Source organism: Pinus tabuliformis, chromosome 4_2 (genome assembly GCF_031772625.1).
Source record: "Pinus tabuliformis cultivar Carrire ecotype Pingquan chromosome 4_2, CPIR1, whole genome shotgun sequence".
NCBI lineage: Eukaryota > Viridiplantae > Streptophyta > Pinopsida > Pinales > Pinaceae > Pinus > Pinus tabuliformis.
The window spans coordinates 271,830,749-271,855,118 of NC_142304.1; the positions used below are offsets into that span (position 1 = coordinate 271,830,749).

Below are 24,370 nucleotides of genomic sequence, written 5' to 3' on the forward strand. Positions count from 1 at the left end.
TAATTTACGCTTATTTGCGTTATTTCCATTCAAAAGCCCGCCGATAGTGTAATTTATGCTTATTTGCATTATTGCCATTCAAAAGCCTACTGATAGTGTATTACGTGATTCCTTTGGAATTACAACTTTGATAGTGGAAAAGAAGACTCTATTGTGTAATTTGTTCCCGATACCAAGGGTTGAGGTGATTGAGGGGAAAAGAGTAGTAATAGTGGCCAAAAAGGAAAATTTATGAACAGTCAGTCTAGAAATAGATGACTAATACTCCAGTTAGGATTGAAGAAGGGTTTCAGCCAGAATTAGAGGAAATTATATCAGGATTAGGGCGTTTGTCTATATCGCCTGCACCCAGGCCACCAAATCACTGTTATGAGTTATATGTGAAATGGTTTTGAATCAAATAAGTAATGCAAACCTTATTTCATTTTACAATATCTATAGAACAAATTAGATGCTTAGGAAGCAAATGGGTAAACCAGTTCGGTAAGGAAGTTTCAAGTTAATGCTAAAAGGGTAAGTTATTCATGGGTAGCATAGGTCTAAATAGTTGGTCGTAGGCCCAACTTTTCTGTCAAGACAACACCTTGATTAAGGATGGTGAGTGCTAAAAGAAAAAGGGCAACGAACACCTGGTTCAAACAATCATCCTTACCCATGAAATTCTATCCCCAACCGATTTATTCCTCTGCCAGTCCCAAAGGGGACACCCAGGAAATCGTTCTGCCGCTAAAGGCTAATAAAATCAATGATTCTAACTTGAAGACTTAATAGCAAAGAGCCTCAACCAAATCTAGAACTGAAGTAGAATAATGTATAAAGACTGTAAAATTCCCGTTCAACAATCAGCACTGAAAACACATCATGGACAATTCCGCATTCAAGAAATAAAGATGAATATTCATATATCAAGAGCGAATATAAAATTTCCTTTAAAAAATATCAGGCAAGGAAGAATTCTTTAGAGCCAGTCCAAGTCATAAATAAACTTACCAAAAACCTCTGTGTTGTTCACCAGAATACCAACTCGAGGAAATTTTTTCAAGCATTCACATTATCTATGGGAATTGTTCCTACAATTAATTCCTATTTAGTTCAAGTCTAACTCGCAAACTAGAGAAGGAAACATCAAGATGGTATGTCGAGGGATTCCATACCGTCGTGCTTGTTCTGAAGGGTTCGTTCTGCTGCTCGCGATAGGAGCATAACATCTCGAAGGAAAACCCCAGCACCTCAGACCTCTGCAACCTGCAAGTCGAGCAGAAAGAGTCTCAGTGCTAAGCAATAGGAAACCTTTTTCAAGTTAAACTAACTAATTAAGAAATTATGCCTCACTTAGGGTAGCTGGGAAGGGTTTTCCATCTGCTGATAACAAAGAGGAAGCTAAAAGGGACATTGTGCCTTCACCTGTGTAAATGGACCAAAGATTACCGTCAGTTGTGGGTGAAAGATCAAATAAATGAGACGAAATAGAAAGCATCAGCACCAGGAAATAATAATAAAAATAACCTTTGCAAATAATATTACACCTGCCATTAAAGGTAGCTAGTTGGGTTCCCATGTTTTGGGAAGATTAAGGAAGATTCCAAGCACACCTGCAACAATGCCGAACGGTAGAAACGAAGACCAGATGCCGGTAGGTTTCCCGTTATGTTCCGAAGTTGCAGAATGAATAGTTGGGATCAGGCTCTGGTCGTTAATCCAAGAGTAGAACTCGAGTGTTGGGGGTATGATCTCTGCTGCAGGCGTGAGGATGAGCTCTGAGATCTGTTACCCTTCTATAAGGGCGGATGAGCACCACCTAGCAAACGGAAGAGCCTAGACCGGGCAGTTGGCAGTGTTAGGATTGCAAAGCTAAGTGGAGTAAATACAACAATACCTATAGCATAAATGCATCCGCGTGTAGATCTAAAGAGGAGGGAACCTAGGGCTGAACGTTAACTCACCTCTTCCACCACTACATTGGCATTAATGCCGAGTGCTTAGGATAGTTAATTTATGCACAGTTGATTAAGTTTAATCTCAGACATTAATAATTGCAGAACTAATGTATTCATGTAAGGTGTGTTGGATTAATTACGCTTCCAAGTAGGATTGTTATATGTGTGCGTAGTGTGTATATAGGAGTAGTAAATATCATTATAAGTTTTTTATGTTAGATATTTGTGTCTGTTACAATTGGTATCAGAGCCTCAGGTTACTACACTAAGGACGGGTTGAATGACTTTAGAAATAACAAAATGATTCTGATGCACATAGGAGCACCGGACGTAACCCAGAAGTATGGGTTCAATTGGGAGAAACAAATGTTGGCACCAATGTTGCTTTACTCGAAACAGTCCAGCAGTTAAGAACAGAAATGCAGAACCTACGTGCAGACAATGAAAGACTATGTCTGGAACAAGAGAAAATTATGAAAAGTTTATCAGATAGATAGAATCAGAGGAATCCAGACCCTAGTCAAGGAGAAGAAAACAGAACAGAAACACGTAGACAACAAGAACAACATCAGGAATCAGAAGGGGGACAAACTGGTAATGAGGAAGAGTCAGATAATGGTTCCAGCAAAAAGGGATTAAAAAGACAGAAGATAGAACTTCAGGGAGAATTCAAAAAGATCAAACCACCAAACTATAACGGTGAAACAGAAGAAGCGGCAGAGGCCTGGCTTATTAATATGAATAAATATTTCCAAATATATGAATATGATGAAAATTTGAGAGCAAGGCTAGCAATTTATCAGTTACAAGGCAAGGCCACCCTGTGGTGGGAAGAAATTAAAACAGTCAAGGAAATTAATGAGCAAGAGGTTACCTGGGAGCAATTCCAAAAGCATTTTAAGGATAGATATCTGACTGAGCGATTTTATGACGACAAAGCAAAAGAGTTTCATGACTTGAAACTAGGACAACAAACTATGGATGAATTTATAACTAAATTCACGTCACTATTAAGATACGTCCCTTATATTCGAGAAGAAAAGGCTAAAGTCCAACGCTTTATCAGCAGCCTGCCTGCCTTCATGAAAGAGAAACTGGAATTTGATAACCCAAAAATGATGGATGAAGCAGTTCGGAAAGCTCGGATCTGCTACCAGCAAATGAGACAGAAAGGTGAAGTGCATAAGAATTGGCCAAGTAAGAAGGGTAGAATTTTTTTACAAATAATAAGAATATGAAGAACTCAGGAACTAGATTCTCAGGACGCAAAGTACCAAATGGACCTGTTAATCGAAATCAACAGAAGTACAGACCTCAGAGTGATATAAGACAAAATGAGGCATCAAGTAAGTTGGAAACCAGTTAGGTTCCCCGACCGCCGTTGCAGTGTTGGGGTTGCGGGGAACCCCATTACTACAAGAACTGTCCTCATAGAGGAAGAGCGGAACCTATTGCAAATATTCATGAAGCTTCTACTGTGGGTGATGTGGCACGAAACGTACCTCGAATCAATGCAACACTAGAAGATCGCCAAGCGGATTATCAACCTTCAATGGTGGAACTTGAAGGTAAAATATCTGATCATCCTGTTTCCATTTTAATAGATCCAGGTGCTAGTTTGAGCTATGTCAGTCCCAGAATAGTTGATGAATGCCATCTAAAAAGTTCAAAATTTAAGAACCCTTGGTTGGTTCAATTAGCTACCAGTGCAAAAAGAAAAGTTTGTGCAAAAGTAGAGGGTTGTGAAATAAAATTAGCAGAACAACAAATTAGGACAGATTTAAATATATTACCATTAGGCTCTTACGATGTCTTGATAGGCATGGACTGGCTGGAGCGGCAGTGGGCCTTAGTAAACTGTAAAGATAAGACCATTGATTTTCTGTCTAATGATGGTACTAGAATAGAGATTCAGGGAGTCAAGAGAGAAGTCAAGTTGCGATCTGTTACAGCCCACCAACTGGCAAGATGTATGCGTAAGGGTTGTCAAATATATGCGGTTCAAGTGGGATTTACAAACTCCAAAGATAAAGTGTCAGCCTTAGAGGAAATACCTGTTATACAAGAATTTAAGGATGTGTTTCCAGAAGATATTCCTGGACTACCACCCAAGAGAAGCCTCGACTTTACCATAGAACTGGTCCCTGGAGTGGCACTGGTATCAAAGGCACCCTACAAAATGAGTGTTCCTGAGTTAACTGAATTAAAAATCCAGCTGCAGGTTCTGTTGGATAAAGGGTATATCCGACCCAGTGTATCCCCTTGGGGAGCCCCGGTTCTGTTCGTAAGAAAGAAGGATGGTACTTTGCGGTTGTGCATAGATTTCAGACAACTGAACAAGTTGACCATAAAGAATAAGTACCCCTTACCCTGGATCGATGACCTCTTCGATCAGGTTAAGGGAGCAATGGTATTTTCAAAGATTGACTTAAGATCTGGATATCACCAAATTCGAATTAAAGACAAAGATATCTTCAAGACTGCTTTTAGAACTCGCTATGGCCACTACGAGTTTGTAGTCTTTCCATTTGGCCTTACTAATGCCCCAACAACCTTCATGAGCATGATGAATGGAGTTTTCCATTCTTATTTGGATAAATTCATCCTTATATTCATTGATGACATTCTCGTATACTCCAGAAGTATTGAAGAGCATAAAGAACACCTTCGCATAATACTGCAAACCTTAAGAGTAAATCAACTTTTTGCTAAATTCATCATCTGTGATTTTTATAAAGATCAGATTCAGTACCTAGGACATGTTATATCCTCTGAAGGTATAGCAGTCGATTCAGAGAAAATAAAAACCATTATGAATTGGCCTATTCCAGCCAATGTGGCAGACATACGTTCTTTCATGGGACTTGCAGGTTATTATAGAAGATTTATAAGGGGATTTTCCAAGGTCGCTTACCCAATTACTTCCTTACAAAAGAAGGGAACAACTTTCAAATGGTCGAAAGCCTGTCAAGAAAGTTTTGATAGGTTGAAGCATTTGCTCACCACAACTCCGGTATTAAAAATTGCAGATCATGAAGAGGATTTTATAGTTTGCACAGACGCATGCAAAGAAGGTGTGGGTGGCGTTTTAATGCAGAATGACATGGTCATCGCTTATGAATCTCGTAAACTCAAGGAACATGAACATAAATATTCTGCTTACGATTTGGAGCTAACTGCAGTAGTGCATGCCTTGAAAGTATGGCGGCATTATTTGTTGGGAAAAAGATTTCTGCTCAAAACAGACCACAGTAGCCTAACCAGCTTTTTCAATCAGCCTACCTTAAATGCATGCCAAGCTCGATGGACTGCATTCTTAAGCGAATTTGATTTTGAAATCAAGCATTTGAAAGGAAAAGAAAATAGGGTGGCAGATGCGTTAAGTAGAAAGCTGCACCACATTTATGAAATTTCTTTTAGTCAAGTTGAACTTAATTTTGTGGATCAACTAAAGGAGGCAGCCTAGAAGGATCCTGAATATAGCTACCTATGGCAGCAAGTAAAATCTACACAAGGTTCGACAAAGCAAAGGGAGTATAGTATTAACTCTGAAAACTTATTGTTGTTCAGAAACCGTATTTACGTACCTAATCAATTGTCTTTGAAGCAAAGTATGTTAGATGAATTTCACAGAAGCCCCTATGCTGCTCACCTGGGCTATCAAAAGCTTTTGATGGCTATCAAGAAAGCCTACTACTGGCCTAGAATGAGAAAATATATTGCCGAGTACCTAGCTAAATGTCTAGAGTGTCAGCAAGTCAAGGCGGAACACCAGCACCCTGCTGGATTGTTGTAGCCACTACCTATTCCTGAATGGAAATGGGATACTATAACTTTGGATTTTATAATGGGATTGCCGCGGTCTAAAAGACAGAATGATTCAATTATGGTTGTGGTAGATAAGTTGAGCAAGACAACTCATTTCATACCTGTCAAATCCACGTATCAAATAGCTCAAATAGCCGATATATTCATGAGGGAAATTTTCAGGCTACATGGTATGCTGAAAGTCATAATATCTGATAGGGATGTTAAGTTTACCTCTGCTTTTTGGAAAGCATTGTTTACCAGGTTAGGTACACAGATCCACTTCAACACTGTGTATCACCCCCAGACTGATGGGCAAACCGAGCGAGTGAATCAAGTGGTAGAAGACATGTTGCGCATGTATGTGATGCAACAACCTGGGAAATGGGAAGAGTATCTACATCTGGTAGAATTCGCGTACAACAACGACTATCATGAGTCACTTAAAATGAGTCCTTTTGAAGTACTTTATGGAAGGAAATGTACCATACCTGCAAACTGGAATAGTCCGGAGAATAAAATGATATTAGGACCAGATATGTTGGAGGAAATGGATAAAACCGTGAAAAGGGTTCAACAAAATTTGAAGGCTGCCCAAGACAGGAAGAAAATGTACGCTGATAAAAAGAGAACTTACCGAGAATTTCAGGTGGGAGATCACGTGTATGTGCGGATTAAACCAAAGCGGAGTACGTTGAGGTGGGGAAAGTGTGCTAAGTTGGCCCCCCGGTTCTATGGCCCATTCCAAATTTTGGACAGAATCGGGCCAGTGGCCTACCAACTAGCCCTGCCTAGCCACATTCGGGTCCATAATGTATTCCATGTTTCCCTTTTAAAGAAGTATGTGTATGACCCCAGACATATCATAAATTGGCAAGAACTTCAGGAATATATATATATATATATATATATATATATATACATACATATACATACATACATGTATAAATATACAGATATATATGTATATGTATATATATATATATATATATATATATATATATATGTGCATAGATAGATGTGCATAACACAGAATTTACTTATTTAAGGATGTAGTGGTTATGTACATGTCAATTATATAACAATGATATTTGTGGTAGGTCGAACTGGAAGGAGAATTCCTGGTCGAACCCCTGCACATACTCGATCAGAGAGAAGTAACATTGCGGAAACGAGCTATCATCCAGGTTAAAGTGCAATGGAAGCACTTTAGCCCGGAGGAAGCCACTTGGGAAGATAAAGACTTCATGCAGGAGGCGTATCCGGAATTATTCCAAGAACAGATGGAAAAATGAACACCGGGGACGGTGTTCTGCTAAGAGGGGGAAGATGTGACACCCCAGGACTTTAAGTTACTTTTAATTTCATGTTTTTTACTTTACAATGAGAAAACAAACTCTTGTTTTTACTTTTGAGAAATGGACAATAAATAGATTCAGTAATAACAATAGTTTTTTTTAATAAAATAAATAATTATGGCAGATGTGATATTCCATGGGGAATTCTAAAAAAAAGAATTACTGATGAACCTCAATAACTCTCTTTTACCCAACAGTTAACAGTTATCAGTTAAAGAAACAGTTACCCTTCCTCTACTCTTCTCTTACATAAGGGAAGGGAGAAGGAGGGAGGGGGTGCTTTTTCTGGAAAAAGAAAAAGAAATATTCCTTGAGCTGAAGGAGGTTTCAGTGGGAACGAATCTTGAAGAGACTTCCCTGGAGGAAGTAGAAACCATTGCTGGCTGGACCTGGAGTCTTGAGGCCAAAGCAATAGAAACTGCTACATTAGAGATAACTGATTATTGGGAAAAGAGGAGCTTGGGGGGAGAATACTTGACGTGATTGCAAGGTTCTCATAGGAAGGGTGGAGAGGTTCATTGATTGTAGTTTAGTCTTGTCATGGTAGATAAGTGAAATTGGTTAATTATGTTATGAAAATTTCGATTAAATGCTAATCTGGCCATAATGTGTAATTAGAAAATAAACATTATGATATTGGATTTGTGTTTTTCTTTAATTTTGTGTCAGTTAGAAAAAGAATGTAACATAAAATAGAAGTAAGTTAATTATCATGCAAGTATATATTATTATGAAACAACTGTTATGAATTAGCTATGGAGTAGTTTTGAATCAGTTAAGTAATGTAAATTTTATTCTGTTTACAATATCTATAGAATTAATTATCATGCAGGTATATATTGTTATGAAACAACTGTTATGAATTAGCTGTGGAGTAGTTTTGAATCAATTAAGTAATGTAAACTTTATTCTGTTTACAATATCTATAGAATTAATTATCATGCAGGTATATATTATTATGAAATAGATGTTATGAATTACTTATGGAGTAATTTTGAGTCAGTTAAGTAATATAAACTTTATTCTGTTTACATTATCTATAGAATTAATTATCATGCAGGTATATATTGTTGTGAAATAGCTGTTATGAGTTATCTGTGAAATGGTTTTGAATCAAATAAGTAATGCAAACCTTATTTCATTTTACAATATCTATAGAACAAATTAGACGCTTAAGAAGCAAACGGGTAAACTAGTTTGGTAAGGAAGTTTCAAGTTAATGCTAAAAGGGTAAGTTATTCATGGGTCGCATAGGTCTAAATAGTTGGTCATAGGCCCAACTTTTCTATCAAGACAACACCCTGATTAAGGATGGTGAGTGCTAAAAGAAAAAGGGCAATGAACGCTCGGTTCAAACAATCATCCTTACCCATGAACTTCTATCTCCAACAAATTTATTCCTAGGCCAGTCCCAGAGGGGACACCCAGGAAATCATTCTACTGCTAAAGGCTAATAAAATCAATGATTCTAACTTGAAGACTTAATAGCAAAGAGCCTCAACCAAATCTAGAACTGAAGTAGAATAATGTATAAAGACTGTAAAATTCCCGTTCAACAGTCAGCACTGAAAACACATCATTTACAATTCCGCATTCAAGAAATAAAGATGAATACTCATATATCAAGAGCGAATATAACATTTCCTTCAAAAAATATCAGGGAAGTAAGAATTCTTTAGAGCTAGTCCAAGTCATAAATAAACTTAGCAAAAACCTCTACATTGTTCACCAGAATACCAACCAGAGGAAAATTGTTCAAGCATTCACATTATCTATGGGAATTGTTACTACAATTAATTCCTATTTAGTCCAAGTCTAACTCGCAAACTAGAGAAGGAAACCTCAAGCTGGTATGTTGAGGGATTCCATACCGTCATGCTTGTTTTGAAGGGTTCATTCTGCTACTTGCGACAGGAGCATAGCATCTCGAGGGAAAACCCCAGCACCTCAGACCTCTGCAACCTACAAGCCAAGCAGAAAGAGTCTCGACGCTAAGCAATAGGAAACCTTTTTCAAGTTAAACTAACTAATTAAGAAATTATGCCTCACCTAGGGTAGATCGGGGAGGGTTTTCCATTTGCTGATAACAAAGAGGAACCTAAAAGGGACATTGCGCCTTCACCTGTGTAAATGGAACAAAAATTACCATCAGTTGTGGGTGAAAGATCAAATAAATGAGACAAAACAGAAAGCACCAGCACCAGGAAACAATAATAAAAATAACCTTTGCAAATAATATTACACTTGCCATTAAAGGTAGCTAGTTGGGTTCCCATGTTCTGGGAAGATTAAGGGAGATTCCGAGCACACCTGCAACAATAACGAGTGGTAGAAACGAAGATCAGATGCTGGTAGGTTTCCTGTTCTGTTCCGAAGTTACAGAATGAAGAGCTGGGATCAGGCTCTGGTCGTTAATCTAGGTGAAGAACCTGAGTGTTGGGGATATGATCTCTGCTGCAGGTGCGAGGACGAGCTCCGAGATATGTTCCCCTTCTCCAAGGGAGATGAGCACCACTTGGCAGACGGAAGAGCCTGGATCAGGCAGCTGGCAGTGTTAGGACTGCAAGCTAGCTGAGCGGAGTAAATACAACAGTACCTATAGCATAAATGCATCCGCGTGTAGAGCTAAAGGGGAGGGAAACCAGGGTTGAACGTTAACTCACCTCCTCCACCACCGCATTTGCATTAATGCCGAGTGCTTAGGATAGTTAATTACATGCACAGTTGATTAAGTTTAATCTCAGACATTAATAATTGCAGAACTAATGTAATCCTGTAAGGTGTGTTGGATTAATTACGCTTCCCAGTAGGATTGTTATATGCGTGCGTAGTGTGTATATAGGAGTAGTAAATTTCATTATAAAAAAAAATTATGTTAGATATTTGTGTCTTACATCATGGTAGCAAAGGAAAAGTTGTTGATTTTTTTGTTTTTGCAAAAAGCTCAAAGATAAAACTTCTAAGTATTTTATAATAATTATATTTACAGATAATTATTTATGATAATAGTTATTAATTATAAAAGCTATTGGTAAACAACAACAAAAATTATGATTAATGTAATTGGAAGAGAAAAAAAAAATAGAAACAAACAAGAAAAAAGTCAAATTAAAAAGTAAAAGAACTAAAAAAAAATATTGGGAAAATTTGTTTTAATTATTTTTTCCTCTTTAAAAAAACCATAGAAATATATGTGTGCATGTGTGAAATTAAAAAGTAATAAAACTAAAAAAATTAGTGAAATTTTTTTAATTATTTGTTCTCTTTAAAAAAAACTATAATTCATGAAAATGGAAATAATAAAAAAAATGAAAAATTTAAATAGAAAGGAAATAACTAAAAACAAAAAATTATTAACTAATAAAAACCAAAGTTACTAAACAACCCATAATAAGACCTCAACCAATCACCTTACAAATAAATAAATTTAAATAATAATAAAAAATAACAAAAAATGAATTCCTAATGTTAAATTATTGATAAGTGGCATAAATTTTTGGTCAAAGACAAACTAATAGAGAATCAAAAGAAAAAATGAATGTGTAATACCATACCTGTCACAGATATAAAAAAATAAAGTTATATACACACAAAAATAAAAATATTTTCAAAATAAAATAAATATAATTAGTTAAATTATGGATAAATAACATAAATTTTTGGTCAAAGACAAATTAATAAAAAATCTAATACATACCTACCATAAATATAAAAAATAAAGTTATATCCACACACAAAAATAAATATATTTTCAAAACAAAATAAATATAATTAATTATTTTATTTTACAGAATAAGATAATGCCGAAATAATTGCAACACATTTATATATGGATAAATATAACAACTTTGAAATATAAAAATTGGATACCAATGCTTTTTAATATAAAAAATTTATTTTTCAAACATTTTGATTATAATTTTTTATCTTTCTAAAGTCTCTGTATAGTTGTCAAAACCGAACATTAACCACAAGATTATTGGAGAAAACAATGCCCAATATTTCATTGAATAAACAAGTTCCTTGAAAAAAGCCAAACTTAAAGGGAATGGCCAATATTTTATTGTCAACTTTACTTGCTAAGCAAGGCACATGAGCGGCAAGACCTCCGGACCTTCATTATTCTCCAATATTCAAACGAAAGTCTCAATCTGTACAACATCACCGAGGCCCTTAAGAGGAAGGAACAAGAGGAAGAAGCAAAAGAGAAATATTTATATGAATAATGGGACCTGAAGAACTATAGTTTAGATGGTGCTGAAATAATATGAGATTTATGTATAAATATAAAATGGTTTTTTTTTAAAAAGTTATATATATAATGTGTGGTTGATAAGTGTGGATAGGTAATGAGAGTGAAATATTGAATGAATAGTGGTAAGATGTTTAGAATTATCATTATCAATGTAGGAGGTTACTATTATCAATTAGGGATGTTGTCATTACTTAGTGATGAGGAGGTTACTATTATCAATTAGGGATGTTGTCATTACTTAGTGATGAAATTGGTTATTATTAGCGTAATGTGAATTGATGGTAAGTGGATGAAAGTGTAATGCATGGGAAAATTTTTTGTTGAATCTTAATATATGTGCAATTAACATTTTATTAGTCACATTAAAGTTTTAAACATAAGTTTGTGTAATCAAAGCTTTCCATTAAAGAGTGATGATGAAAATATTCATAGCATCTTAAATCCTAGTCACACAGGGCAATGCTATCACCAAAGAAAACTTTCCTCTGACACCCCATTCCTAATATGGGGAAGCCTATCAGTATAATTATAATGGTAGTCTAAAAAATGTTATAATTTGGATTGTTTTGGTCATATTTTTTCAATTGTTTTTGTTTAAAATTTGGTTAAAAAATTAAAGGAATTGTTAGAATTGTAAATAGCAGTTATTGAGATTGTACAATTTAAGAACAATAAGTCTTTTTGAGGACGTTAAACTAATTAAAATATTTGAAATGCAATTTCAATGATGGAAATTATAATTTTATTAAAAACTATATAACCAAATTCCGATGATGATTGTCCAAAAAAATCCAATTCATTTAGACGTCTTCAGTATTATAACTTTAATATAATAATATATTTAATATATTATATTATTAGGAAACTATACTCTTCAAACATATAGCCAATATTGCTTTCTTTTTTAAAACAAAAATTGGTGAACTTTATTTATATAAAAGATTGTGGCAAATAGCCCCAAGGGTTAGCTCAATCGGTCAAGTCGGGGCCTCGCTAATGGGAGGTCACAGGGTCGAAACCCGAAAGCTCTTGGGGTTAGGTCTGTGGTGACCGAGGGGTGGACCCCCTTCGGGTGGGGTCCACCCAGATTTATCGAACCTGGAGTAGCGGATCAACTGACCAGGATACGTGAACCAGCTGGAAAAAAAAAAAAGATTGTGGCAAATGCACACATTTGGGTCACATAAGTAAATAATCCATGTAGTATTAGGGGTTGCAGTCACTTGCTATTTATGATTTATAGTTTAAAAACCATCCCAAATACCCATTCATACAAATATTTACTTGTAGAAATTAATAGAAATTTGCTACTACTGATGAATTCAAACTAAACTCAAGAGATTACAAATTTCCTCTACTATTCCACGGAATGGAGATCATAATTTAGAAACACATGCAACCATCAAAACCACAAGAACACAATGATTTTACAAGGGAACCCAACTGTGAAAAAACCCTCCCCTGCTTTTCGTTAATCAGATGAGAATGAGAAACTATTACAATGTCTTGCTTCAATCCAGAAGCACACCCTGCACTGTAAACCTGTTCTCTTGCTGACTGCCCTGCTCTGGCAACACTTAGCCAATTCAAGGCCCCAACTTCCTCTTATTTCCTTGCGCAATCCTTAAGGAAATTAGCTCTTAAAAGATAGGAATTTCATCCCATTTGCTTGTGCAATTCCAAAGGAATGGTTCACCTTCTTAACTACCAAGCCTATACACTCAACTAATATACAATTGATAATTACAATGTGCCTTTTCCTCCACTCCAGCTAGGCAATTCAAATTCCATTCATGTCTAGGCTATTTTTCCCTGATTGACTAGTTTAACTAAGAGATCACTGAGTTCGCAACAACTCTACTACTCAACTGGCCTTCAATTGACTTAACTAGTTACTTGAGCTTACTTAACTGAGTCAAACTGAAAATAACTAAATTAGATAGCTAAATTTTAGCAATCACTACATGCACAACTCTACTTCTAGCATATAACTCAAATTTACTGAGTAAAATAGTAGACAAGGCCATGTCACTCTAGCTAACTTCCATCCAAGTCATCCTACTAATGTGGAAAATCGAATTACTAAATTTGACTAAGGCACAAGTCAAATTTAGCCTTTCTTGCTACAATTTTAAAACACCCTCTTAGCAAGAAATGGATTTTGCACCACCCTTATCCTGCACATGTGGAATTCGAATTTGCCTCTTGACAATGTCTTTTTGAAGATATATGCATCATGCTCCTCAGTTGGAATGTACTATAGCATCATAATTCTCCTCTGCACACAATCCCACAAGTGATGGTACATGATATCAATGTGCTTGGACCTGTCATGAAATATTGGATTCTCAGAGAGTTTAATACAACTCTGATTATCACAATAAATCACTGTCGGATCCATCTCCTAACTGAAAAAAACCCACAAGTATTTTCCTCATCCATATGGCCTCACATGCTTCTTGACTTGTAGCCATGTATTCAACCTCTACTGAGCTAAGTGCCATAGACCTTTGTTTCTTGTTATACCAAGAAATAGTTGCAGACCCAACATTGAAGATAACACCTGAAGTAATTTTCCTATCTGATGGACTCCCTGCCCAATCTACATCAGTGAAGCCTTGGAGCTTCACTCCCTCTATCCTCTTGTACCATAACCCATACTCGGTTGTGCCTCTGAGGTACCTCAACACATGATTTTCTGCCTTCCAATACAGCGTGGTAGGCTTCACCATGGCTTGACTCAACTGATTAATTGCATAGCATATGTCAATCCTTGTGTTCACTAGATACATCAAGGATCCCACAAGCTGTCTGTAGATGGTAGCATCTACTACCTCTCCTGAAGAAGCACTCTCCTTCCTCTAGTTTGTAGCTAGAGGTGTGTCCATAGGCTTGCAGTTCTCCATGTGAAATCTTTGAAGTATTTCAGAGGAATACTTCCCTTAACTCACAAACAACTCACCATCACCATGCCATACTTCCATCCCAAGGAAGTAATGCATCAAGCCCATGTATTTCATCTCAAGTCCTCTTGAAAGGTCCTCCTTGCAAGAGTGGATCAATTGCTCATCCCTTCTAAGTACAAGTCTCCAAGATACAATACCAAGATAAGAAACATTCCATCTACCACAATGTGATATATATTGGCATCTGTGTCACTTTTGGTGAAGCCCAATCCATTGAGATATGTGTCAATCCAAGTGTACCATGCTCGAGGCGCCTATTTGAGACCATACAGGGCTCTCTTGAGTCTACACACATGTGTCTCCTTGTCATATGTCTCAAATCCCTTTGGCTGCTCTATGTAAATTTCTTCCTCAACAACACCATTGAGAAAGGTGGTCTTCACATCCATCTAATGGATCTTCCACCCCATCTGTGAAGCTAATGATAAAATGGTTATGATGGAGGAATATATTGCAACCGGGGAAAATGTTTCCTCATAGTCCACTCCCTCTACCCGAGAGAAGCCTTTGGCCACAAATATGGCCTTGTACTTCTTGATGCTCCCATTAGCTACATGCTTCACTTTGTAGATCCATTTGGAACCAACCACTAACTTGTTCTCTGGTCTTGACACCACCTCCCATACATTGTTCTTCATAATGGAGTCATACTCCTCCACCATGGCATCAATGCACACTGGTTGAGAAATTGCTTCCTCAAATGAAGAAGGCTTTGTCTCAATAAGTTCTGTCATGAGAGCTATATACCCAGTGTGCATGTCTAGTGACCTACTCTACATGTGCTGAGATATAGGAGCTCCTATGTGCTCCCATGCATCCTGTACCAAATTGTCAGATACTCTAGTTCTCTTACTCCCCTCTTTGGAAGATTCTGGTTGAGTGGGTGCCTCCACTCAGGTTCTTGTATACTCCATTTCTGGCTACTCCACAACATCCCGAAGATCTGCATGGTTTTCCTCCTTTGGATCTAGAAACTCCTCCTCCGGTGGGATACTTAGCTCTTAGTCTATAGAGCATCTCATAGCCTTCTCCTCATCAAATTTGACATCTCTCCTCACAATTGTCACCCTGGGTAAGGGAAAATGTACCCTATAGTTACGTGGAGTCTTTGCATATCCTACAAAGACTCCCATCTCAGTTGTAGGCTCAAGTTTCTTCCTGTTATCCTTGGATACATGACAATACACAATAGCTCCAAAAATTTGAAAATGAGATACATCTAGCTTCCTCCCAAAGAAAGCTTCTTCGAGTGTGATCATGCCAAGTATTCTATGAGGGCTCTTGTTCTGTAAATAAAATGCAATGTTTCATGCTTCTTCCCATAGATGTAATGGCAACCCTTGATCATGCAACATGGCTCTTATTTCTCCCACTATGCTTTTGTTCTTCCTTTCAACCACCCCATTTTGTTGTGGGTTATGGGGTGCTATCAGTTCTCTTCTAATACCCTCTTTGGCACAAAACTCCTTGAAGGTGTTAGATACATATTCTCCTCCATTATCACTTCTTAGGGCTTTCAATTTCTGACCAGTCTCCTTTTCAACCAATGCTTTGAATTCAACAAATTTTGAGAAAAATTCATCCTTCTTTCACATGAAGAAGATCCAACATTTTCTAGAAAAGTCATCAATAAAAATTACATAATACGTGTGCTTTGTTATAGAGGTTGTAGAAAGCGGTCCACATATATCAGAGTGGACTCGCTCCAATATTGCTCCAGCTCTTCTATCTCAGCCCTAGAAGGTGGATTTGACATATTTCCCCAATGTGCATCCCTTGCAGACATCATGCTGGTCAAGGGTGCATTTCAAGAGACCAATGGTAATCTATTGCATGATTTTTAAGGCCCCATGGTGTAAGTGTCCCATTCGCCTATGCCAGAGTGCTGCAACATCTCGAATTTGCACCTTTTATGCCTCTCTTATCAGTGAAACACAAGCTTCCACCTCAAGTTTGTAGATATTTTTCACTCTAACTCAAATCTGTTTCACTTGCCCATTAGCTACATGTCTTGGAAAGGCTTTCCTCTTACTAAAAACAACATCATAGCCTCTATCCTCCAATAAAGATACAAATATCAAGTTCTTCTTCAACACATGTACATACATGACATATTTTAGATGAAGATGGGAGCCTAAATCCCTCTTAAAGGTTATAGTTCCAATCCCTTTGGTATTGTATCGCCCATCATCCCGAGTTCTATGTGCATCTGGAGATCCTTCTTCTCTAGGCTACTGAAGAATTCTTTGCATGTTGTCATATGGAACAAGGCACCTAAATTTAGATACCACACACTCCCTATTATAGTGTTGGCCATGATTTACCTCTTTCTCCTCCTGAAGGCTTCTTGTTAGACTTCTTGTGCAGACACTTTGTTGCATAGTGTCCAAATTCATGGTAGTGAAAACATTTTATCTTGCTTAGGTCCTTCTTCTTGCCATTGTTTTAGCTGGACTCTGGCTTTCTTTGGGCCTTATTTCCCTTAGCTTTATTTCCCTTCCCAACCAAGGAAAAATTCTCTTCCTCCTCATATTTGGATGTTACTCCATCTCTAGTGTTCCTTCAAATTTCTTCCTGCACCAAATCAGACCAAAATCTCTCCCAATTTGGCAATTTGTCCCTTCCATTTACAGAGTCTTAGTAGTTGTGCCAGGATTTTGGAAGGCCTAGGAGATATAGGCTCACTAGATTGAAGAGGGTATATTTTCTCCAACTCCTCCACGTTCATCTAGACACTGAGTGAATCTGGAGAGGTAATGTGAAATGGTTTCATTTTTCTGCATGCGAATGTTTTTGAACTTGTCCCTCAATGCCAATTTCATGGCATCACTACCTTTTTTGAATAGCTCAGTGAGGGTTTTCCACATAGAATATGGAGTTCCCTTTCCATGTAAATTAAAGACTATGTGGACTCTCACACCCTCCAGGAAAATCCTTCTAGATTTTGTGGTATCCTTCTTCCACTGGGCTAACTATTGTGCATCTGATACTGCCAGTTTTGGAATGTCAGTTTTGGTGTACTCCAACACTCCATTATCATCGAGTACAACCTCCACCCTGTCCTTACAAGCTATGAAATTTGAGTTTCCCTCAATGGCATACTCCAATCTCAATCCGTTGAGAGATATTTTCCCGCACAAAAGAAAACTGCTTCACTGAATTTACAAATCAAAATATCTAAAGGAGAAGATCTATTGACTAGTTGCTAGTGTGATTCCTGCTTTGATACCATGTAGAAATTAATAGAAATTTTCTACTACTATGAATTCTAAATGAAATCAAGAGATTACAAATTTCCTCTACTATTATGCGAAATGGAAATCACAATTTAGAAACATGTGCAATGACATGCAACCATGAAAACCAAAAGAACACAATGATTTTACAGGGGAACCCAACTGGGAAAAACCCCTTCGTTTTTTTTCCTTAATTAGATGAGAATGATAAATTATTACAATGTCTTGCTTCAATCCAGAAGCACACCTTACACTATAAACCTATTCTCTTACTAACTTTCCTGCTCTAGCCAACACTTAGCCAATTCAAGGCCCCAACTTCCTCCTATTTCCTTGCACAATCCTTGAGGAAATTAGCTCCTAAAAGATAGGAATTTCCTCCTATTTTCTTGCACAATTCCCAAGGAATGATTCACTTGCTTAACTGCCAAGCCTGTACACTCAACTAGTATACAATTGATAATTACAATGTTCCTTTTCCTCCACTCCAACTAGGCAATTCGAATTCCATGCATGTCTGGGATATTTTTAGCTGATTGACTAGTTTAACTAAGAGATCACTAAGTTAACAAAAATTCTACTACTCAATTGACCTTCAATAGACTCAACTAGTTAATTGAGCTCTATTATCTGAGTCAAATTGAAAGTAACTGAACTAGATTGCTAAATTTTAGCAATCACTACATGCACAACTCTAATTCTATCCTATAACTTGAATTTACTGAGTAAAATAGTAGACACGTCCATGCCACTCTAACTAACTGCCGTCCAAGTCATCTTGTTGATGTGGAAAATCAAATCACTAAATTTGACTAAGGCACAAGTCAAATTTAGCCTTTCTTGCTACAATTCTAACATTACTAGATCCAAAAGGATTGAGACCTCAAAAGTAGGGAATTATTTAGTTGACAAGTTGCTCATTAATTAAAAAAATCATTTTTTTCCTAATTGGGTTGCCAAATTGGCTTGGGAGTCAACCAATTTTTTGTTATGTCATCACACATGGAACCATTCAATCTTGCAGTTCATTTTTTTGACCAAAGTTCTAATTCTACTAAGAATGGATTCTAATCTAAGATCTCTGGCCTTTGTTCCAAATTGCATGTGCTTAGGATGATAAATTAATTCGCTAGAGCAAGAAGATGTCGTGGATGGAATGTGTGAGTTAGGATAATGCCTTGCAAAAGAGCACATGCGTTTGTTAAATTTAATTTCACTTTGTAGGAATTTAAATCTCTTTTTTACAACTAGCATTTACACCTGTAGGAATGGAAATAAATCACACTTGCAAAAATGGAAATAAATCATGCTTGCATAAAATACAAATAAATTACTCTCAGACATGCACAAATAAATCACTCTTACAAGAAAGTAAATGCCACAACCTTGTCAAGTTTTCAATAATTAATACCCAATTCATGATCATGTTAAGACTTGTCTCATGGATTTGTGCTTACTTTTTAGAATCACACTAGAGCATGAAACGTTCTTGAAGCAACTATAAAATGTCCTATTTTCTCAAAGAAAATTGTGCTAACTATAGGAAACCAATTAAATTTTCTTAAGAAGCAATTTGTAATCGAGATTTATTGCAATTAAAGCACTCTATAAAGTCCTTAAAACAGCTGAACAATCCTTCTTAAAGAAGAAATACCAAACAATGCTACTTACACAAAATGAAAATGCAAGTTATGCAAATATGAAAACATAGTTAAATTTCTATAACAAGAACTTGTTTTGCACACTAAATTTAATTTACACTCGATCAATAACTATAACCTGCAAGAAGGATTAGTTAACCACACTTTGTAAAGGAACTAGAAACTAGTTTACAAAACCTACTAAAGTTATAATATGACCTATCCTGGGAGGGGAGATTGCCTCCTTAGACGCAATACTAAATTAAAAAGGAAATAATTACTTAATTAAATCCACATTCACATCAACAGAGTACTGGTATCAAGCTTTATTGAATTTTTGTACTAATTAGAAAGTAATTTATGTGCAACAATTTTTTACAATATTGATTTTTTTTTAGGAGAGGTGGCATGTCTCTTATATATTAGCCCCTCATTTGAATAATATAAGAAACCTATATATTACAAATATTGTTATATCAAGAATTGTTCATTGATTTTCAAACTCGAGATTAACTACCTCTAAATCAGTTAACCCAAGACCAAGTGAATCATATAATTTTAGATTACTAGTTATTTGGATGCAGGTTTTTACATATCAGGTAGATTCATGTTGGTACGCTAGAACTTGTATCTCACCTTAGTAATATCCCCTCATTCATCATGGTCTCATTTTTTCATTACGCCTTGTTTCATTGTATCTAGACTAGAAATGGTTGTAGTTGTGTCACCATTGCTATGAAATTGGTGACAACAACTCCCAAATCTCTAAAAAACTTATTTTGTGGATATGCCATATGTATTTTTTAGTTGGCTATAGTATAATCATTATTCTACTATGGTATCACTATGTTTCTCTTGTAGCCAGTTATGTTGTGGGATCCTTGTGTTTTTCATAAAACCTAATTCTATTATAGGATCCTTGTCTTGCAAAAGAGTTGTAACAACCACCAATCCATGGTAAGTATCAAAATGGCTCTAATTAACTTATAGTCAACTAGAGATAATAAAACTAGCTAATTAATACCAATCCAAAATTCACTTTGAGCACAAAAAAAGAGGAAAATATAGGAAAAATTAAGTCAAATGGTATGCTAAGGAGAGTCGAAATAGTACAAGATGATGCTAAAACAAGGGCTCATCATCTCCATCCAACTGAACCTATTGCACACCTTCATGCTATTCAATCAACTCCTCATGGTCTAAAATATTTGGTTGTGGGGTTGGTAAGAAAGAATTACTCCATTAATAGAAGGTTGACCTACTTCCTCTACCTTGTAATACTCCAAGTTTTGACTAATAAAAAACTAGAAATCCTCATCATCTTCCTTGTCTATTAAAGGACTCCATAAAATGGAAATGTGGTGCTTCAAAACAATCCAATGTATACCATATTGTTTCAGACAATTGATTTATTTTGGAAACTAGTCCAAAGCATTTTCAAGCATGAAGATTATGAATGGTTCCTTTAATCTTAGCTCCTTTGTAAGGGATTCCTCCTTCATTTTGTGTTCTAGGAGAAACTCTATTCTACTAAGTGATAACCATTTTTACTGGTCTTATATCGTTATATTTTGATTCTTTTGGGTTGATGAAACAAACAATTGAGCTTGTGATATCCATGTTTTCTCTACAAGTAATTTTACTGGACTCGAGGAACCTATGATTCATAACACATCATTCCACTCTATATTTTATATGGAAGAGAGTGCATTGCTCCACTTAATTTGATTCCTCATAAAAGAAATGAATTCCCACATCTTTACATCTCCCATCATTTGATTAGGACCCCAATCATTATATTTAGACATGATTAGTTATGGATGCACCACTCACTTAACAAGACTTGATCTTCTTTGTTGCTATTGCAAAAAGTGACTACAAATTGTTCTAATAGCTTGATGAGGTCAGGGTTTATGATAATGATGACCTTGGTATGGAAAGACATCAATTAATCCCTTAAGTAAATTGAGTAGACATGTAAGGGTACATAGTGGTCTCTCAACTTCTGTGCTAAGAAACACAAGTAATATTTGTCACTTTTTAACTACTGCACTTCCATAGTAAGGATTTGTATTGTCAATTTTTCTTCTTTTAGTTTGAGTTGAAAAACCTCCTCTATATAGGCTTCATCCATATTTTTTTCCCTTATAGCAACTAATTCCATTTATAGATGTTCTACTTGTCCCTTCCACGTGGAAACATCCTTCTTTAGCCATGTGTCTTTACTAAAATGAACAAATTACTTCTTGGTTCCTCCACCGTTTCCTTTGTTTCTTCTTCTTGCTTCTCCTTCAGTGGTTGTATGTTTCTTGCCTTTTTTTCTTTCTCATATTTTATTCCCTCTACCTTAGCTACATCAAGGATACTCACTTCTTTTGTAGGCTTTGCTTCCCTTGATTCCAATTTCTTTATTGTTGGAATTCCAAGGTCCTTTGCGACTACATTTTCAATATCTTCAATGTTTTTCTCGTCTTTTTTTCAACACTTATCTCATCACAAATATTAGTTTCTTCTTATTCAACAAATTTAAGGGAAATATCATGTCTTTTCTCATCATGTCTAACCTCCTTAATGGCTAGGATGAGTGTGTCTATGCCTAGCTGGTATTCAAAATATTTAGTCTTTGTTGTGTAATGCTTAGTTCTTAATACAAGGCCATGTTGGACTTCTTCAAATTACTATGGATTCTTCTTAACTTTTATTGCATATTTAAATATTTAGTGGAAAACAAGGGTTGAAATTTTCCAAATAAGACAACATTACCTTTCTTTCTCCTCTCATCTTTCAACTACTTTGTTTCATAGGTTTCTTGGGCTATGCCTATTTCTAGTTCGGTCAAACCATTAGTACGTTGGTCTTCTGCCTCAAATGCATCCTCCTCCATTGTTTCCAGAAAATTTTCTATTGGGCCCACATACTCCTCTAGGTTTTTCTTCTTTGACACATTGATTACTTGAACATTCCCATCCTCCTTTGTTGTAGCCAACCATGTCCTTGTTCATTTGGATGGTTTTGGAGCATCTCTTCACAACCTTTGTCTTAACAGTTACAAGGGGCCTACTAATTTTGCAACCTTCTATGAGTACCAACCACAATGTTTCCTCCATTATTGACATCAATATCTGATGGCTCCATAATTTCTTTCACTTTCACAATTTCTTAGGACTGTGACAAGCCTTAAAAAGTGTCCTAACTTTGTCCCACTTCTATCAAAGCATCCTCAATGACCAAGCAAATTGTTCCATCATGAGAGATGCTAGTTTCAATATTTTTAGCCTCCCACACCATTCTAAACATTGTATTTAGTGATTTCAACAAAAAAAAAATGGAGGTTGATGTGCCTTTGGTGTCTCAAGTGGTTTAGAAACTTCAAATGATAGGTGAACACCATGTTATATCTTCGCTCACATGTTATGAATTTTTGGATGCTTAGGGCTACCTATGTCCAAGTTGAGGTAATGATGTGCTCTATGTCCTTTTTTCTCCCCTTCCACCATTTCATTGCCTACTAAAAAAATTTCCTTTACCATTTTCATAAAGGCTCTCCTTTCAAACCTATGCTCCATAGTTTGTGGTAATCATGTCACCTTGGTGATTTTATCTTCATTGAGTTGTATCCTTAGCCCCTAACTACTGCATCTTTCTTTTCATTGACCATTGCAAACTCCATAGCAATCGTCTTATCGCCATTTTTCAGTCTTTCGAAGTATGCCAACCATCTAGAATCTTTGAAAAAAATTGCTACTTTTGGATTTTGGGTAATAACCCTTATATCATATGGTTTGTTGTGGGTGGGTGGTTCCCAGATTGTAGAGTAGCTACAATTATTATCATGCAAGATAGGGCTTTGATTTCAGATACAAAATACATGACTAAAAGGTGGTTCTATGATAGGAGATTAATGGAAACACTTCTAATTAATGGTAATGATTTATTGTGACATCATGGCTTGTCATGGTTATGGTAGTGGAATTCATTGCAAGGAGAGGGAAATTATTGTGATTAGTGGTGCCAATATTATATTTAGTAGGAAAATTTAGGACATAATTTCTAATGATTGCTTCATTATAATTTTCCATGGCCATGAATTCTCCCCAATGCTATAGATTCAGGTAGATTTTTTGATAGATTTGTTCAACATCCTGTCAAATATAAAGACATGATAAATATGGCAGTACTCCTCCCAAATCGAAGTGTTGTCCATCCTTGGACAAGGTGAGGTGACATCTAGCAAGGTATCATTAATCCAATGTTTAATCATTCTTGTAACTAGAGGCAATACAAAAAATACATATCAATTTTCTTACCATTGAAGACAAATTTTGGTGGAATTGTCCTTTCTTGTAACAAATTAGATGTTGTGTGGAGCTTGAATGAGTGCTAGATTAGGCTGTTGAAGTTAATCAAAACAATTTTTAATCAAAGAACCATCCAAGAAATCAACAACTCTTCAATCCTTTTAGAATGAAGAGTGATAACAAGGTACATGGAATGGGTATGAATGGAAGATGTTTGGTTGAGATTATAAATGGTGTAAAAAATAATACGAATGAAATAATTTAGTGACATGTTGGGGAAGGGGTCCCCATAGCATGATCTTGGGTCATGATATGTATAGGAAATGATAGTGGGAAAATGGGTATTGTGGAATGTCTATTGAGCCTCTATTTTTATTTCTAAATAATCATCTACTAGATCTATGGGAAAATTTGGTAAGATTTTTTAGGATGTTCTCATAGCATATTTGTGGGAAGATTCAATATCAATTCTATGAGAATATGACGTGGAAAGTCTGAAAGAAGCTCCCATAGAAAATCCATAGGGACAATCTCATCAGAATGTGATAGGTAGAATAAGACATCAAAAGCATGTGAGTGTTTCTCACCAAATAATATCTGCTGAAGTCTTGTTGGAGGTTCCTATAGCATGGATGCAGGAAAATTTTGTAGCCTAAAGGTGCACTTTTTAGTAGATATGAAAAAATATTCACTGCATATATCTAAATGGATTGCATTTAATTCTAGTAAGGACAAGCACCTACTGGCGGAGTGGTTTTGTTCATAGATTCCATAAACCTCAATTATGTTTGAGGGACAATCCTTTAGCGGATGTTTCTTCCTACACTTAGGGAAAAATATGGAAAAGTATAGTTATGACACTTCTTGTTTCTT

General features: G+C 36.2%; 1 long non-coding RNA gene across 3 annotated transcripts in view; it reads right to left on the reverse strand.

Moving 5' to 3' along the window:
* Positions 1 to 9,806, reverse strand: part of LOC149169031 (uncharacterized) — a 51,353-nt gene extending 41,547 nt beyond the window's left edge. Inside the window, exons 1-4 of one of the 3 annotated variants that reach the window (XR_016259361.1) lie at positions 9,532 to 9,792; positions 9,351 to 9,412; positions 9,152 to 9,224; positions 8,711 to 9,064 (exon numbers count right to left, since the gene is read on the reverse strand). This is a non-coding gene — a long non-coding RNA (uncharacterized LOC149169031). Of the gene's footprint in view, positions 1 to 8,710; positions 9,065 to 9,151; positions 9,225 to 9,350 lie in introns of those variants that run through there. The other 2 variants (XR_016259360.1, XR_016259359.1) reach the window with 2 other exon arrangements.
* Between the last annotated feature and the right edge of the window lie 14,564 nt (positions 9,807 to 24,370).